At 44.7% G+C, this 15,737-nt stretch overlaps 20 non-coding genes across 20 annotated transcripts; all 20 read left to right on the forward strand.

Moving 5' to 3' along the window:
* Positions 1–710: 710 nt before the first annotated feature.
* Positions 711–792, forward strand: trnas-gcu (transfer RNA serine (anticodon GCU)). The gene has a single exon. It is a non-coding gene; the product is annotated as a tRNA-Ser (tRNA).
* Positions 793–1,269: 477 nt separating this feature from the next.
* trnas-gcu (transfer RNA serine (anticodon GCU)) lies at positions 1,270–1,351 on the forward strand. Its single transcript has one exon. It is a non-coding gene; the product is annotated as a tRNA-Ser (tRNA).
* A 478-nt stretch (positions 1,352–1,829) lies between these two features.
* trnas-gcu (transfer RNA serine (anticodon GCU)) lies at positions 1,830–1,911 on the forward strand. The gene has a single exon. It is a non-coding gene; the product is annotated as a tRNA-Ser (tRNA).
* A 478-nt stretch (positions 1,912–2,389) lies between these two features.
* On the forward strand, positions 2,390–2,471 carry trnas-gcu (transfer RNA serine (anticodon GCU)). The gene has a single exon. It is a non-coding gene; the product is annotated as a tRNA-Ser (tRNA).
* A 478-nt stretch (positions 2,472–2,949) lies between these two features.
* Positions 2,950–3,031, forward strand: trnas-gcu (transfer RNA serine (anticodon GCU)). Its single transcript has one exon. It is a non-coding gene; the product is annotated as a tRNA-Ser (tRNA).
* Positions 3,032–3,509: 478 nt separating this feature from the next.
* Positions 3,510–3,591, forward strand: trnas-gcu (transfer RNA serine (anticodon GCU)). Its single transcript has one exon. It is a non-coding gene; the product is annotated as a tRNA-Ser (tRNA).
* Positions 3,592–4,067: 476 nt separating this feature from the next.
* Positions 4,068–4,149, forward strand: trnas-gcu (transfer RNA serine (anticodon GCU)). The gene has a single exon. It is a non-coding gene; the product is annotated as a tRNA-Ser (tRNA).
* Positions 4,150–4,627: 478 nt separating this feature from the next.
* trnas-gcu (transfer RNA serine (anticodon GCU)) lies at positions 4,628–4,709 on the forward strand. The gene has a single exon. It is a non-coding gene; the product is annotated as a tRNA-Ser (tRNA).
* Positions 4,710–5,913: 1,204 nt separating this feature from the next.
* Positions 5,914–5,995, forward strand: trnas-gcu (transfer RNA serine (anticodon GCU)). Its single transcript has one exon. It is a non-coding gene; the product is annotated as a tRNA-Ser (tRNA).
* Positions 5,996–7,035: 1,040 nt separating this feature from the next.
* On the forward strand, positions 7,036–7,117 carry trnas-gcu (transfer RNA serine (anticodon GCU)). Its single transcript has one exon. It is a non-coding gene; the product is annotated as a tRNA-Ser (tRNA).
* A 477-nt stretch (positions 7,118–7,594) lies between these two features.
* trnas-gcu (transfer RNA serine (anticodon GCU)) lies at positions 7,595–7,676 on the forward strand. Its single transcript has one exon. It is a non-coding gene; the product is annotated as a tRNA-Ser (tRNA).
* A 481-nt stretch (positions 7,677–8,157) lies between these two features.
* On the forward strand, positions 8,158–8,239 carry trnas-gcu (transfer RNA serine (anticodon GCU)). Its single transcript has one exon. It is a non-coding gene; the product is annotated as a tRNA-Ser (tRNA).
* Positions 8,240–8,716: 477 nt separating this feature from the next.
* trnas-gcu (transfer RNA serine (anticodon GCU)) lies at positions 8,717–8,798 on the forward strand. The gene has a single exon. It is a non-coding gene; the product is annotated as a tRNA-Ser (tRNA).
* A 1,040-nt stretch (positions 8,799–9,838) lies between these two features.
* trnas-gcu (transfer RNA serine (anticodon GCU)) lies at positions 9,839–9,920 on the forward strand. Its single transcript has one exon. It is a non-coding gene; the product is annotated as a tRNA-Ser (tRNA).
* A 478-nt stretch (positions 9,921–10,398) lies between these two features.
* trnas-gcu (transfer RNA serine (anticodon GCU)) lies at positions 10,399–10,480 on the forward strand. The gene has a single exon. It is a non-coding gene; the product is annotated as a tRNA-Ser (tRNA).
* Positions 10,481–12,079: 1,599 nt separating this feature from the next.
* trnas-gcu (transfer RNA serine (anticodon GCU)) lies at positions 12,080–12,161 on the forward strand. Its single transcript has one exon. It is a non-coding gene; the product is annotated as a tRNA-Ser (tRNA).
* A 1,600-nt stretch (positions 12,162–13,761) lies between these two features.
* trnas-gcu (transfer RNA serine (anticodon GCU)) lies at positions 13,762–13,843 on the forward strand. Its single transcript has one exon. It is a non-coding gene; the product is annotated as a tRNA-Ser (tRNA).
* A 478-nt stretch (positions 13,844–14,321) lies between these two features.
* trnas-gcu (transfer RNA serine (anticodon GCU)) lies at positions 14,322–14,403 on the forward strand. Its single transcript has one exon. It is a non-coding gene; the product is annotated as a tRNA-Ser (tRNA).
* A 476-nt stretch (positions 14,404–14,879) lies between these two features.
* Positions 14,880–14,961, forward strand: trnas-gcu (transfer RNA serine (anticodon GCU)). Its single transcript has one exon. It is a non-coding gene; the product is annotated as a tRNA-Ser (tRNA).
* A 480-nt stretch (positions 14,962–15,441) lies between these two features.
* Positions 15,442–15,523, forward strand: trnas-gcu (transfer RNA serine (anticodon GCU)). Its single transcript has one exon. It is a non-coding gene; the product is annotated as a tRNA-Ser (tRNA).
* Positions 15,524–15,737: the final 214 nt, after the last annotated feature.

Below are 15,737 nucleotides of genomic sequence, written 5' to 3' on the forward strand. Positions count from 1 at the left end.
CCACTCGGCCTGACAACACAATTGTTAAATGTCTCGATGGGATCGACACATGGCCCTTTAATTGCTATGCTTAACTTTCATTGATTTCAATCAAGGGTTAAATTACAGCAACTACAGTTTGTGGGGGCAACTGCCACAAGCAGGAAAAAGGATGAGGTGGCCGAGTGGTTAAGGCGATGGACTGCTAATCCATTGTGCTATGCAAGGATGGGTTCGAATCCCATACTCATCGTGCGCACAAAAAAACATTGGTTTTGTATGGCATTGGAAGATTTTGACTCTGGCAAACACTGATAAGATGGCCCACTGCCACCGCGAAAGCACAGGACTTGGTATCTGAGTGGTGAAGCCGATGAACTACATGTGTGGATTGGAACACAAACATCTTCGCAAAACAGATGTTTTGTCTTCTCTTGCATGGCACCACATGAATATAGAATCCCTGCACAATCCTAGAGCAAACTGATAAGATTCAGGAATTGAAGAATAGCTTTAGCAAGGGCAACGTCAACGGTGGGATTTGAACCGAAACCTCCCCACACTTAATCAAGCACTGTACACCACTCGGCCTGACAACACAATTTTTAAATGTCTCGATGGGATCGACACATGGCACTGCAATTGCTATGCTTAACTTTCATTGATTTCAATCAAGGGTTTAAATACAGCAACTACAGTTTGTGGTGGCCATTGCCACAAGACAGAAAAAGGATGAGGTGGCCGAGTGGTTAAGGCGATGGACTGCTAATCCATTGTGCTATGCACGCATGGGTTCGAATCCCATCCTCATCATGCCTACAAAAAAACTTTGGTTTTGTATGGCATTGGAAGATTTTGACTCTCGCAAACACTGATAAGATGGCCCACTGCCACCGCGAAAGCACAGGACTTGGTATCTGAGTGGTGAAGCCGATGAACTACATGTGTGGATTGGAACACAAACATCTTCGCAAAACAGATGTTTTTTCTTCTCTTGCATGTTCCCACATGAATATAGAATCCCTGCACAATCCTAGAGCGACTGATAAGATTCAGAAATTGAAGAATAGCTTTACCAAGGGCAACCTCAACGGTGGGATATGAACCGAAACCTCCCCACACTTAATCAAGCACTGTACACCACTCGGCCTGACAACACAATTGTTAAATGTCTCGATGGGATCGACACATGGCCCTTTAATTGCTATGCTTAACTTTCATTGATTTCAATCAAGGGTTAAATTACAGCAACTACAGTTTGTGGGGGCAACTGCCACAAGCAGGAAAAAGGATGAGGTGGCCGAGTGGTTAAGGCGATGGACTGCTAATCCATCGTGCTATGCACGCATGGGTTCCAATCCCATCCTCATCGTGCGCACAAAAAAACATTGGTTTTGTATGGCATTGGAAGATTTTGACTCTGGCAAACACTGATAAGATGGCCCACTGCCACCGCGAAAGCACAGGACTTGGTATCTGAGTGGTGAAGCCGATGAACTACATGTGTGGATTGGAACACAAACATCTTCGCAAAACAGATGTTTTGTCTTCTCTTGCATGGCCCCACATGAATATAGAATCCCTGCACAATCCTAGAGCAAACTGATAAGATTCAGGAATTGAAGAATAGCTTTAGCAAGGGCAACCTCAACGGTGGGATTTGAACCGAAACCTCCCCACACTTAATCAAGCACTGTACACCACTCGGCCTGACAACACAATTTTTAAATGTCTCGATGGGATCGACACATGGCACTGCAATTGCTATGCTTAACTTTCATTGATTTCAATCAAGGGTTAAATTACAGCAACTACAGTTTGTGGGGGCAACTGCCACAAGCAGGAAAAAGGATGAGGTGGCCGAGTGGTTAAGGCGATGGACTGCTAATCCATCGTGCTATGCACGCATGGGTTCGAATCCCATCCTCATCGTGCGCACAAAAAAACATTGGTTTTGTATGGCATTGGAAGATTTTGACTCTGGCAAACACTGATAAGATGGCCCACTGCCACCGCGAAAGCACAGGACTTGGTATCTGAGTGGTGAAGCCGATGAACTACATGTGTGGATTGGAACACAAACATCTTCGCAAAACAGATGTTTTGTCTTCTCTTGCATGGCCCCACATGAATATAGAATCCCTGCACAATCCTAGAGCAAACTGATAAGATTCAGGAATTGAAGAATAGCTTTAGCAAGGGCAACCTCAACGGTGGGATTTGAACCGAAACCTCCCCACACTTAATCAAGCACTGTACACCACTCGGCCTGACAACACAATTTTTAAATGTCTCGATGGGATCGACACATGGCACTGCAATTGCTATGCTTAACTTTCATTGATAACAATCAAGGGTTTAAATACAGCAACTACAGTTTGTGGTGGCAACTGCCACAAGACAGAAAAAGGATGAGGTGGCCGAGTGGTTAAGGCGATGGACTGCTAATCCATTGTGCTATGCACGCATGGGTTTGAATCCCATCCTCATCGTGCCTACAAAAAAACTTTGGTTTTGTATGGCATTGGAAGATTTTGACTCTGGCAAACACTGATAAGATGGCCCACTGCCACCGCGAAAGCACAGGACTTGGTATCTGAGTGGTGAAGCCGATGAACTACATGTGTGGATTGGAACTCAAACATCTTCGCAAAACAGATGTTTTGTCTTCTCTTGCATGGCCCCACATGAATATAGAGTCCCTGCACAATCCTAGAGCAAACTGATAAGATTCAGGAATTGAAGAATAGCTTTAGCAAGGGCAACCTCAACGGTGGGATTTGAACCGAAACCTCCCCACACTTAATCAAGCACTGTACACCCCTCGGCCTGACAACACAATTGTTAAATGTCTCGATGGGATCGACACATGGCCCTTTAATTGCTATGCTTAACTTTCATTGATTTCAATCAAGGGTTAAATTACAGCAACTACAGTTTGTGGGGGCAACTGCCACAAGCAGGAAAAAGGATGAGGTGGCTGAGTGGTTAAGGCGATGGACTGCTAATCCATTGTGCTATGCACGCATGGGTTTGAATCCCATCCTCATCGTGCGCACAAAAAAACATTAGTTTTGTATGGCATTGGAAGATTTTGACTCTCGCAAACACTGATAAGATGGCCCACTGCCACCGCGAAAGCACAGGACTTGGTATCTGAGTGGTGAAGCCGATGAACTACATGTGTGGATTGGAACTCAAACATCTTCGCAAAACAGATGTTTTGTCTTCTCTTGCATGGCCCCACATGAATATAGAGTCCCTGCACAATCCTAGAGCAAACTGATAAGATTCAGGAATTGAAGAATAGCTTTAGCAAGGGCAACCTCAACGGTGGGATTTGAACCGAAACCTCCCCACACTTAATCAAGCACTGTACACCACTCGGCCTGACAACACAATTGTTAAATGTCTCGATGGGATCGACACATGGCCCTTTAATTGCTATGCTTAACTTTCATTGATTTCAATCAAGGGTTAAATTACAGCAACTACAGTTTGTGGGGGCAACTGCCACAAGCAGGAAAAAGGATGAGGTGGCTGAGTGGTTAAGGCGATGGACTGCTAACCCATTGTGCTATGCACGCATGGGTTCGAATCCCATCCTCATCGTGCGCACAAAAAAACATTGGTTTTGTATGGCATTGGAAGATTTTGACTCTGGCAAACACTGATAAGATGGCCCACTGCCACCGCGAAAGCACAGGACTTGGTATCTGAGTGGTGAAGCCGATGAACTACATGTGTGGATTGGAACACAAACATCTTCGCAAAACAGATGTTTTTTCTTCTCTTGCATGTTCCCACATGAATATAGAATCCCTGCACAATCCTAGAGCAAACTGATAAGATTCAGAAATTGAAGAATAGCTTTACCAAGGGCAACCTCAACGGTGGGATATGAACCGAAACCTCCCCACACTTAATCAAGCACTGTACACCACTCGGCCTGACAACACAATTGTTATGTCTCGATGGGATCGACACATGGCCCTTTAATTGCTATGCTTAACTTTCATTGATTTCAATCAAGGGTTAAATTACAGCAACTACAGTTTGTGGGGGCAACTGCCACAAGCAGGAACAAGGATGAGGTGGCCGAGTGGTTAAGGCGATGGACTGCTAATCCATCGTGCTATGCACGCATGGGTTCGAATCCCATCCTCATCGTGCGCACAAAAAAACATTGGTTTTGTATGGCATTGGAAGATTTTGACTCTGGCAAACACTGATAAGATGGCCCACTGCCACCGCGAAAGCACAGGACTTGGTATCTGAGTGGTGAAGCCGATGAACTACATGTGTGGATTGGAACACAAACATCTTCGCAAAACAGATGTTTTGTCTTCTCTTGCATGGCCCCACATGAATATAGAATCCCTGCACAATCCTAGAGCAAACTGATAAGATTCAGGAATTGAAGAATAGCTTTAGCAAGGGCAACCTCAACGGTGGGATTTGAACCGAAACCTCCCCACACTTAATCAAGCACTGTACACCACTCGGCCTGACAACACAATTGTTAAATGTCTCGATGGGATCAACACACGGCCCTTTAATTGCTATGCTTAACTTTCATTGATTTCAATCAAGGGTTAAATTACAGCAACTACAGTTTGTGGGGGCAACTGCCACAAGCAAGAAAAAGGATGAGGTGGCCGAGTGGTTAAGGCGATGGACTGCTAATCCATTGTGCTATGCACGCATGGGTTCGAATCCCATCATCATCGTGCGCACAAAAAAACATTGGTTTTGTATGGCATTGGAAGATTTTGACTCTGGCAAACACTGATAAGATGGCCCACTGCCACCGCGAAAGCACAGGACTTGGTATCTGAGTGGTGAAGCCGATGAACTACATGTGTGGATTGGAACACAAACATCTTCGCAAAACAGATGTTTTTTCTTCTCTTGCATGGCCCCACATGAATATAGAATCCCTGCACAATCCTAGAGCGACTGATAAGATTCAGAAATTGAAGAATAGCTTTACCAAGGGCAACCTCAACGGTGGGATATGAACCGAAACCTCCCCACACTTAATCAAGCACTGTAGACCACTAGGCCTGACAACACATTTTTTAAATGTCTCGATGGGATCGACACATGGCCCTGCAATTGCTATACTTAACTTTCATTGATTTCAATCAAGGGTTTAAATACAGCAACTACAGTTTGTGGGGGCAACTGCCAAAACACAGAAAAAGGATGAGGTGGCTGAGTGGTTAAGGCGATGGACTGCTAATCCATTGTGCTATGAACGCTTGAGTTCGAATCCCATCCTCATCGTGCCTACAAAAAAACTTTGGTTTTGTATGGCATTGGAAGATTTTGACTCTGGCAAACACTGATAAGATGGCCCACTGCCACCGCGAAAGCACAGGACTTGGTATCTGAGTGGTGAAGCCGATGAACTACATGTGTGGATTGGAACACAAACATCTTCGCAAAACAGATGTTTTGTCTTCTCTTGCATGGCCCCACATGAATATAGAATCCCTGCACAATCCTAGAGCAAACTGATAAGATTCAGAAATTGAAGAATAGCTTTACCAAGGGCAACCTCAACGGTGGGATTTGAACCGAAACCTCCCCACACTTAATCAAGCACTGTACACCACTCGGCCTGACAACACAATTGTTAAATGTCTCGATGGGATCGACACATGGCCCTGCAATTGCTATGCTTAACTTTCATTGATTTCAATCAAGGGTTAAATTACAGCAACTACAGTTTGTGGGGGCAACTGCCACAAGCAGGAAAAAGGATGAGGTGGCCGAGTGGTTAAGGCGATGGACTGCTAATCCATTGTGCAATGCATGGGATCGACACATGGCCCTTTAATTGCTATGCTTAACTTTCATTGATTTCAATCAAGGGTTAAATTACAGCAACTACAGTTTGTGGGGGCAACTGCCACAAGCAGGAAAAAGGATGAGGTGGCCGAGTGGTTAAGGCGATGGACTGCTAATCCATTGTGCTATGCACGCATGGGTGCGAATCCCATCCTCATCGTGCACACAAAAAAACATTGGTTTTGTATGGCATTGGAAGATTTTGACTCTCGCAAACACTGATAAGATGGCCCACTGCCACCGCGAAAGCACAGGACTTGGTATCTGAGTGGTGAAGCCGATGAACTACATGTGTGGATTGGAACACAAACATCTTCGCAAAACAGATGTTTTTTCTTCTCTTGCATGGCCCCACATGAATATAGAATCCCTGCACAATCCTAGAGCGACTGATAAGATTCAGAAATTGAAGAATAGCTTTACCAAGGGCAACCTCAACGGTGGGATATGAACCGAAACCTCCCCACACTTAATCAAGCACTGTAGACCACTCGGCCTGACAACACATTTTTTAAATGTCTCGATGGGATCGACACATGGCCCTGCAATTGCTATGCTTAACTTTCATTGATTTCAATCAAGGGTTTAAATACAGCAACTACAGTTTGTGGGGTCAACTGCCACAAGCAGGAAAAAGGATTAGGTGGCCGAGTGGTTAAGGCGATGGACTGCTAATCCATTGTGCTATGCATGCATGGGTTCGAATCCCATCCTCATCGTGCGCACAAAAAAACATTGGTTTTGTATGGCATTGGAAGATTTTGACTCTCGCAAACACTGATAAGATGGCCCACTGCCACCTCGAAAGCACAGGACTTGGTATCTGAGTGGTGAAGCCGATGAACTACATGTGTGGATTGGAACACAAACATCTTCGCAAAACAGATGTTTTGTCTTCTCTTGCATGGCCCCACATGAATATAGAATCCCTGCACAATCCTAGAGCGACTGATAAGATTCAGAAATTGAAGAATAGCTTTACCAAGGGCAACCTCAACGGTGGGATTTGAACCGAAACCTCCCCACACTTAATCAAGCACTGTACACAACTCTGCCTGACAACACATTTGTTAATTAAATGTCTCGATGGGATCGACACATGGCCCTGCAATTGCTATGCTTAACTTTCATTGATTTCAATCAAGGGTTTAAATACAGCAACTACAGTTTGTGGGGGCAACTGCCACAAGACAGAATAAGGATGAGGTGGCCGAGTGGTTAAGGCGATGGACTGCTAATCCATTGTGCTATGCACGCATGGGTTCGAATCCCATCCTCATCGTGCGCACAAAAAAACGTTGTTTTGTATGGCATTGGAAGATTTTGACTCTGGCAAACACTGATAAGATGGCCCACTGCCACCGCGAAAGCACAGGACTTGGTATCTGAGTGGTGAAGCCGATGAACTACATGTGTAGATTGGAACACAAACATCTTCGCAAAACAGATGTTTTTTCTTCTCTTGCATGGCCCCACATGAATATAGAATCCCTGCACAATCCTAGAGCAAACTGATAAGATTCAGGAATTGAAGAATAGCTTTACCAAGGGCAACCTCAACGGTGGGATTTGAACCGAAACCTCCCCACACTTAATCAAGCACTGTACACCACTCGGCCTGACAACACAATTGTTAAATGTCTCGATGGGATCGACACATGGCCCTTTAATTGCTATGCTTAACTTTCATTGATTTCAGTCAAGGGTTAAATTACAGCAACTACAGTTTGTGGGGTCACCTGCCACAAGCAGGAAAAAGGATGAGGTGGCCGAGTGGTTAAGGCGATGGACTGCTAATCCATTGTGCTATGCACGCATGGGTGCGAATCCCATCCTCATCGTTCGCACAAAAAAACATTGGTTTTGTATGGCATTGGAAGATTTTGACTCTCGCAAACACTGATAAGATGGCCCACTGCCACCGCGAAAGCACAGGACTTGGTATCTGAGTGGTGAAGCCGATGAACTACATGTGTGGATTGGAACACAAACATCTTCGCAAAACAGATGTTTTGTCTTCTCTTGCATGGCCCCACATGAATATAGAATCCCTGCACAATCCTAGAGCGACTGATAAGATTCAGAAATTGAAGAATAGCTTTACCAAGGGCAACCTCAACGGTGGGATTTGAACCGAAACCTCCCCACACTTAATCAAGCACTGTAGACAACTCTGCCTGACAACACATTTGTTAATTAAATGTCTCGATGGGATCGACACATGGCCCTGCAATTGCTATGCTTAACTTTCATTGATTTCAATCAAGGGTTTAAATACAGCAACTACAGTTTGTGGGGGCAACTGCCACAAGACAGAATAAGGATGAGGTGGCCGAGTGGTTAAGGCGATGGACTGCTAATCCATTGTGCTATGCACGCATGGGTTCGAATCCCATCCTCATCGTGCGCACAAAAAAACGTTGTTTTGTATGGCATTGGAAGATTTTGACTCTGGCAAACACTGATAAGATGGCCCACTGCCACCGCGAAAGCACAGGACTTGGTATCTGAGTGGTGAAGCCGATGAACTACATGTGTAGATTGGAACACAAACATCTTCGCAAAACAGATGTTTTTTCTTCTCTTGCATGGCCCCACATGAATATAGAATCCCTGCACAATCCTAGAGCAAACTGATAAGATTCAGGAATTGAAGAATAGCTTTACCAAGGGCAACCTCAACGGTGGGATTTGAACCGAAACCTCCCCACACTTAATCAAGCACTGTACACCACTCGGCCTGACAACACAATTGTTAAATGTCTCGATGGGATCGACACATGGCCCTTTAATTGCTATGCTTAACTTTCATTGATTTCAATCAAGGGTTAAATTACAGCAACTACAGTTTGTGGGGGCAACTGCCACAAGCAGGAAAAAGGATGAGGTGGCCGAGTGGTTAAGGCGATGGACTGCTAATCCATTGTGCTATGCACGCATGGGTGCGAATCCCATCCTCATCGTGCGCACAAAAAAACATTGGTTTTGTATGGCATTGGAAGATTTTGACTCTCGCAAACACTGATAAGATGGCCCACTGCCACCGCGAAAGCACAGGACTTGGTATCTGAGTGGTGAAGCCGATGAACTACATGTGTGGATTGGAACACAAACATCTTCGCAAAACAGATGTTTTGTCTTCTCTTGCATGGCCCCACATGAATATAGAATCCCTGCACAATCCTAGAGCGACTGATAAGATTCAGAAATTGAAGAATAGCTTTACCAAGGGCAACCTCAACGGTGGGATTTGAACCGAAACCTCCCCACACTTAATCAAGCACTGTAGACAACTCTGCCTGACAACACATTTGTTAATTAAATGTCTCGATGGGATCGACACATGGCCCTGCAATTGCTATGCTTAACTTTCATTGATTTCAATCAAGGGTTTAAATACAGCAACTACAGTTTGTGGGGGCAACTGCCACAAGACAGAATAAGGATGAGGTGGCCGAGTGGTTAAGGCGATGGACTGCTAATCCATTTTTGCTATGCACGCATGGGTTTGAATCCCATCCTCATCGTGCGCACAAAAAAACGTTGTTTTGTATGGCATTGGAAGATTTTGACTCTGGCAAACACTGATAAGATGGCCCACTGCCACCGCGAAAGCACAGGACTTGGTATCTGAGTGGTGAAGCCGATGAACTACATGTGTGGATTGGAACACAAACATCTTCGCAAAACAGATGTTTTTTCTTCTCTTGCATGGCCCCACATGAATATAGAATCCCTGCACAATCCTAGAGCGACTGATAAGATTCAGGAATTGAAGAATAGCTTTACCAAGGGCAACCTCAACGGTGGGATTTGAACCGAAACCTCCCCACACTTAATCAAGCACTGTAGACCACTCGGCCTGACAACACATTTTTTAAATGTCTCGATGGGATCGACACATGGCCCTGCAATTGCTATGCTTAACTTTCATTGATTTCAATCAAGGGTTTAAATACAGCAACTACAGTTTGTGGGATCAACTGCCACAAGAAGAAAAAAGGATGAGGTGGCCGAGTGGTTAAGGCGATGGACTGCTAATCCATTGTGCTATGAACGCATGGGTTCGAATCCCATCCTCATCGTACCTACAAAAAAACTTTGGTTTTGTATGGCATTGGAAGATTTTGACTCTGGCAAACACTGATAAGATGGCCCACTGCGACCGCGAAAGCACAGGACTTGGTATCTGAGTGGTGAAGCCGATGAACTATATGTGTGGATTGGAACACAAACATCTTCGCAAAACAGATGTTTTGTCTTCTCTTGCATGGCCCCACATGAATATAGAATCCCTGCACAATCCTAGAGCAAACTGATAAGATTCAGGAATTGAAGAATAGCTTCACCAAGGGCAACCTCAACAGTGGGATTTGAACCGAAACCTCCCCACACTTAATCAAGCACTGTACACCACTCGGCCTGACAACACAATTGTTAAATGTCTCGATGGGATCGACACATGGCCCTTTAATTGCTATGCTTAACTTTCATTGATTTCAATCAAGGGTTAAATTACAGCAACTACAGTTTGTGGGGGCAACTGCCACAAGCAGGAAAAAGGATGAGGTGGCCGAGTGGTTAAGGCGATGGACTGCTAATCCATTGTGCTATGCACGCATGGGTGCGAATCCCATCCTCATCGTGTGCACAAAAAACATTGGTTTTGTATGGCATTGGAAGATTTTGACTCTCGCAAACACTGATAAGATGGCCCACTGCCACCGCGAAAGCACAGGACTTGGTATCTGAGTGGTGAAGCCGATGAACTACATGTGTGGATTGGAACACAAACATCTTCGCAAAACAGATGTTTTGTCTTCTCTTGCATGGCCCCACATGAATATAGAATCCCTGCACAATCCTAGAGCGACTGATAAGATTCAGAAATTGAAGAATAGCTTTACCAAGGGCAACCTCAACGGTGGGATTTGAACCGAAACCTCCCCACACTTAATCAAGCACTGTAGACAACTCTGCCTGACAACACATTTGTTAATTAAATGTCTCGATGGGATCGACACATGGCCCTGCAATTGCTATGCTTAACTTTCATTGATTTCAATCAAGGGTTTAAATACAGCAACTACAGTTTGTGGGGGCAACTGCCACAAGACAGAATAAGGATGAGGTGGCCGAGTGGTTAAGGAGATGGACTGCTAATCCATTTTTGCTATGCACGCATGGGTTTGAATCCCATCCTCATCGTGCGCACAAAAAAACGTTGTTTTGTATGGCATTGGAAGATTTTGACTCTGGCAAACACTGATAAGATGGCCCATTACCACCGCGAAAGCACAGGACTTGGTATCTGAGTGGTGAAGCCGATGAACTACATGTGTGGATTGGAACACAAACATCTTCGCAAAACAGATGTTTTTTCTTCTCTTGCATGGCCCCACATGAATATAGAATCCCTGCACAATCCTAGAGCGACTGATAAGATTCAGGAATTGAAGAATAGCTTTACCAAGGGCAACCTCAACGGTGGGATTTGAACCGAAACCTCCCCACACTTAATCAAGCACTGTAGACCACTCGGCCTGACAACACATTTTTTAAATGTCTCGATGGGATCGACACATGGCCCTGCAATTGCTATGCTTAACTTTCATTGATTTCAATCAAGGGTTTAAATACAGCAACTACAGTTTGTGGGGTCAACTGCCACAAGAAGGAAAAAGGATGAGGTGGCCGAGTGGTTAAGGCGATGGACTGCTAATCCATTGTGCTATGAACGCATTTTTTCGAATCCCATCCTCATCGTACCTACAAAAAAACTTTGGTTTTGTATGGCATTGGAAGATTTTGACTCTGGCAAACACTGATAAGATGGCCCACTGCGACCGCGAAAGCACAGGACTTGGTATCTGAGTGGTGAAGCCGATGAACTATATGTGTGGATTGGAACACAAACATCTTCGCAAAACAGATGTTTTGTCTTCTCTTGCATGGCCCCACATGAATATAGAATCCCTGCACAATCCTAGAGCAAACTGATAAGATTCAGGAATTGAAGAATAGCTTCACCAAGGGCAACCTCAACAGTGGGATTTGAACCGAAACCTCCCCACACTTAATCAAGCACTGTACACCACTCGGCCTGACAACACAATTGTTAAATGTCTCGATGGGATCGACACATGGCCCTTTAATTGCTATGCTTAACTTTCATTGATTTCAATCAAGGGTTAAATTACAGCAACTACAGTTTGTGGGGGCAACTGCCACAAGCAGGAAAAAGGATGAGGTGGCCGAGTGGTTAAGGCGATGGACTGCTAATCCATTGTGCTATGCACGCATGGGTGCGAATCCCATCCTCATCGTGTGCACAAAAAAACATTGGTTTTGTATGGCATTGGAAGATTTTGACTCTCGCAAACACTGATAAGATGGCCCACTGCCACCGCGAAAGCACAGGACTTGGTATCTGAGTGGTGAAGCCGATGAACTACATGTGTGGATTGGAACACAAACATCTTCGCAAAACAGATGTTTTGTCTTCTCTTGCATGGCCCCACATGAATATAGAATCCCTGCACAATCCTAGAGCGACTGATAAGATTCAGAAATTGAAGAATAGCTTTACCAAGGGCAACCTCAACGGTGGGATTTGAACCGAAACCTCCCCACACTTAATCAAGCACTGTAGACAACTCTGCCTGACAACACATTTGTTAATTAAATGTCTCGATGGGATCGACACATGGCCCTGCAATTGCTATGCTTAACTTTCATTGATTTCAATCAAGGGTTTAAATACAGCAACTACAGTTTGTGGGGGCAACTGCCACAAGACAGAATAAGGATGAGGTGGCCGAGTGGTTAAGGAGATGGACTGCTAATCCATTTTTGCTATGCACGCATGGGTTTGAATCCCATCCTCATCGTGCGCACAAAAAAACGTTGTTTTGTATGGCATTGGAAGATTTTGACTCTGGCAAACACTGATAAGATGGCCCATTACCACCGCGAAAGCACAGGACTTGGTATCTGAGTGGTGAAGCCGATGAACTACATGTGTGGATTGGAACACAAACATCTTCGCAAAACAGATGTTTTTTCTTCTCTTGCATGGCCCCACATGAATATAGAATCCCTGCACAATCCTAGAGCGACTGATAAGATTCAGGAATTGAAGAATAGCTTTACCAAGGGCAACCTCAACGGTGGGATTTGAACCGAAACCTCCCCACACTTAATCAAGCACTGTAGACCACTAGGCCTGACAACACATTTTTTAAATGTCTCGATGGGATCGACACATGGCCCTGCAATTGCTATGCTTAACTTTCATTGATTTCAATCAAGGGTTTAAATACAGCAACTACAGTTTGTGGGGTCAACTGCCACAAGAAGGAAAAAGGATGAGGTGGCCGAGTGGTTAAGGCGATGGACTGCTAATCCATTGTGCTATGAACGCATTTTTTCGAATCCCATCCTCATCGTACCTACAAAAAAACTTTGGTTTTGTATGGCATTGGAAGATTTTGACTCTGGCAAACACTGATAAGATGGCCCACTGCGACCGCGAAAGCACAGGACTTGGTATCTGAGTGGTGAAGCCGATGAACTATATGTGTGGATTGGAACACAAACATCTTCGCAAAACAGATGTTTTGTCTTCTCTTGCATGGCCCCACATGAATATAGAATCCCTGCACAATCCTAGAGCAAACTGATAAGATTCAGGAATTGAAGAATAGCTTCACCAAGGGCAACCTCAACGGTGGGATTTGAACCGAAACCTCCCCACACTTAATTAAGCACTGTACACCACTCGGCCTGACAACACAATTGTTAAATGTCTCGATGGGATCGACACATGGCCCTTTAATTGCTATGCTTAACTTTCATTGATTTCAATCAAGGGTTAAATTACAGCAACTACAGTTTGTGGGGGCAACTGCCACAAGCAGGAACAAGGATGAGGTGGCCGAGTGGTTAAGGCGATGGACTGCTAATCCATTGTGCTATGCACGCATGGGTTCGAATCCCATCCTCATCGTGCGCACAAAAAAACATTGGTTTTGTATGGCATTGGAAGATTTTGACTCTGGCAAACACTGATAAGATGGCCCACTGCCACCGCGAAAGCACAGGACTTGGTATCTGAGTGGTGAAGCCGATGAACTACATGTGTGGATTGGAACACAAACATCTTCGCAAAACAGATGTTTTGTCTTCTCTTGCATGGCCCCACATGAATATAGAATCCCTGCACAATCCTAGAGCAAACTGATAAGATTCAGGAATTGAAGAATAGCTTTACCAAGGGCAACCTCAACGGTGGGATTTGAACCGAAACCTCCCCACACTTAATCAAGCACTGTACACCACTCGGCCTGACAACACAATTGTTAAATGTCTCGATGGGATCGACACATGGCCCTTTAATTGCTGTGCTTAACTTTCATTGATTTCAATCAAGGGTTAAATTACAGCAACTACAGTTTGTGGGGGCAACTGCCACAAGCAGAAATAAGGATGAGGTGGCCGAGTGGTTAAGGCGATGGACTGCTAATCCATTGTGCTATGCACGCATGGGTTCGAATCCCGTCCTCATCGTGCGCACAGAAAAACATTTGTTTTGTATGGCATTGGAAGATTTTGACTGGCAAACACTGATAAGATGGCCCACTGCCACCGCGAAAGCACAGGACTTGGTATCTGAGTGGTGAAGCCGATGAACTACATGTGTGGATTGGAACACAAACATCTTCGCAAAACAGATGTTTTTTCTTCTCTTGCATGGCCCCACATGAATATAGAATCCCTGCACAATCCTAGAGCAAACTGATAAGATTCAGGAATTGAAGAATAGCTTTACCAAGGGCAACCTCAACGGTGGGATTTGAACCGAAACCTCCCCACACTTAATCAAGCACTGTACACCACTCGGCCTGACAACACAATTATTAAATGTCTCGATGGGATCGACACATGGCCCTTTAATTGCTATGCTTAACTTTCATTGATTTCAATAAAGGGTTAAATTACAGCAACTACAGTTTGTGGGGGCAACTGCCACAAGCAGGAAAAAGGATGAGGTGGCCGAGTGGTTAAGGCGATGGACTGCTAATCCATTGTGCTATGCATGCATGGGTTCGAATCCCATCCTCATCGTGCGCACAAAAAATATTGGTTTTGTATGGCATTGGAAGATTTTGACTCTGGCAAACACTGATAAGATGGCCCACTGCCACCGCGAAAGCACAGGACTTGGTATCTGAGTGGTGAAGCCGATGAACTACATGTGTGGATTCGAACACGAACACAAATCTTCGCAAAACAGATGTTTTTTCTTCTCTTGCATGGCCCCACATGAATATAGAATCCCTGCACAATCCTAGAGCGACTGATAAGATTCAGAAATTGAAGAATAGCTTTACCAAAGGCAACCTCAACGGTGGGATATGAACCGAAACCTCCACACACTTAATCAAGCACTGTAGACCACTAGGCCTGACAACACATTTTTTAAATGTCTCGATGGGATCGACACATGGCCCTGCAATTGCTATACTTAACTTTCATTGATTTCAATCAAGGGTTTAAATACAGCAACTACAGTTTGTGGGGGCAACTGCCACAAGACAGAAGAAGGATGAGGTGGCCGAGTGGTTAAGGCGATGGACTGCTAATCCATTGTGCTATGCACGCATGGGTTCGAATCCCATCCTCATCTTGCATACAATAAAACTTTGGTTTTGTATGGCATTGGAAGATTTTTACTCTGGCAAACACTGATAAGATGGCCCACTGCCACCGCGAAAGCACAGGACTTGGTATCTGAGTGGTGAAGCCGATGAACTACATGTGTGGATTGGAACACAAACATCTGCCGCAAAACAGATGTTTTGTCTTCTCTTGCATGGCCCCACATGAATATAGAATCCCTG

Source organism: Salvelinus fontinalis, chromosome 10 (assembly GCF_029448725.1).
Source record: "Salvelinus fontinalis isolate EN_2023a chromosome 10, ASM2944872v1, whole genome shotgun sequence".
Taxonomy (NCBI): domain Eukaryota; kingdom Metazoa; phylum Chordata; class Actinopteri; order Salmoniformes; family Salmonidae; genus Salvelinus; species Salvelinus fontinalis.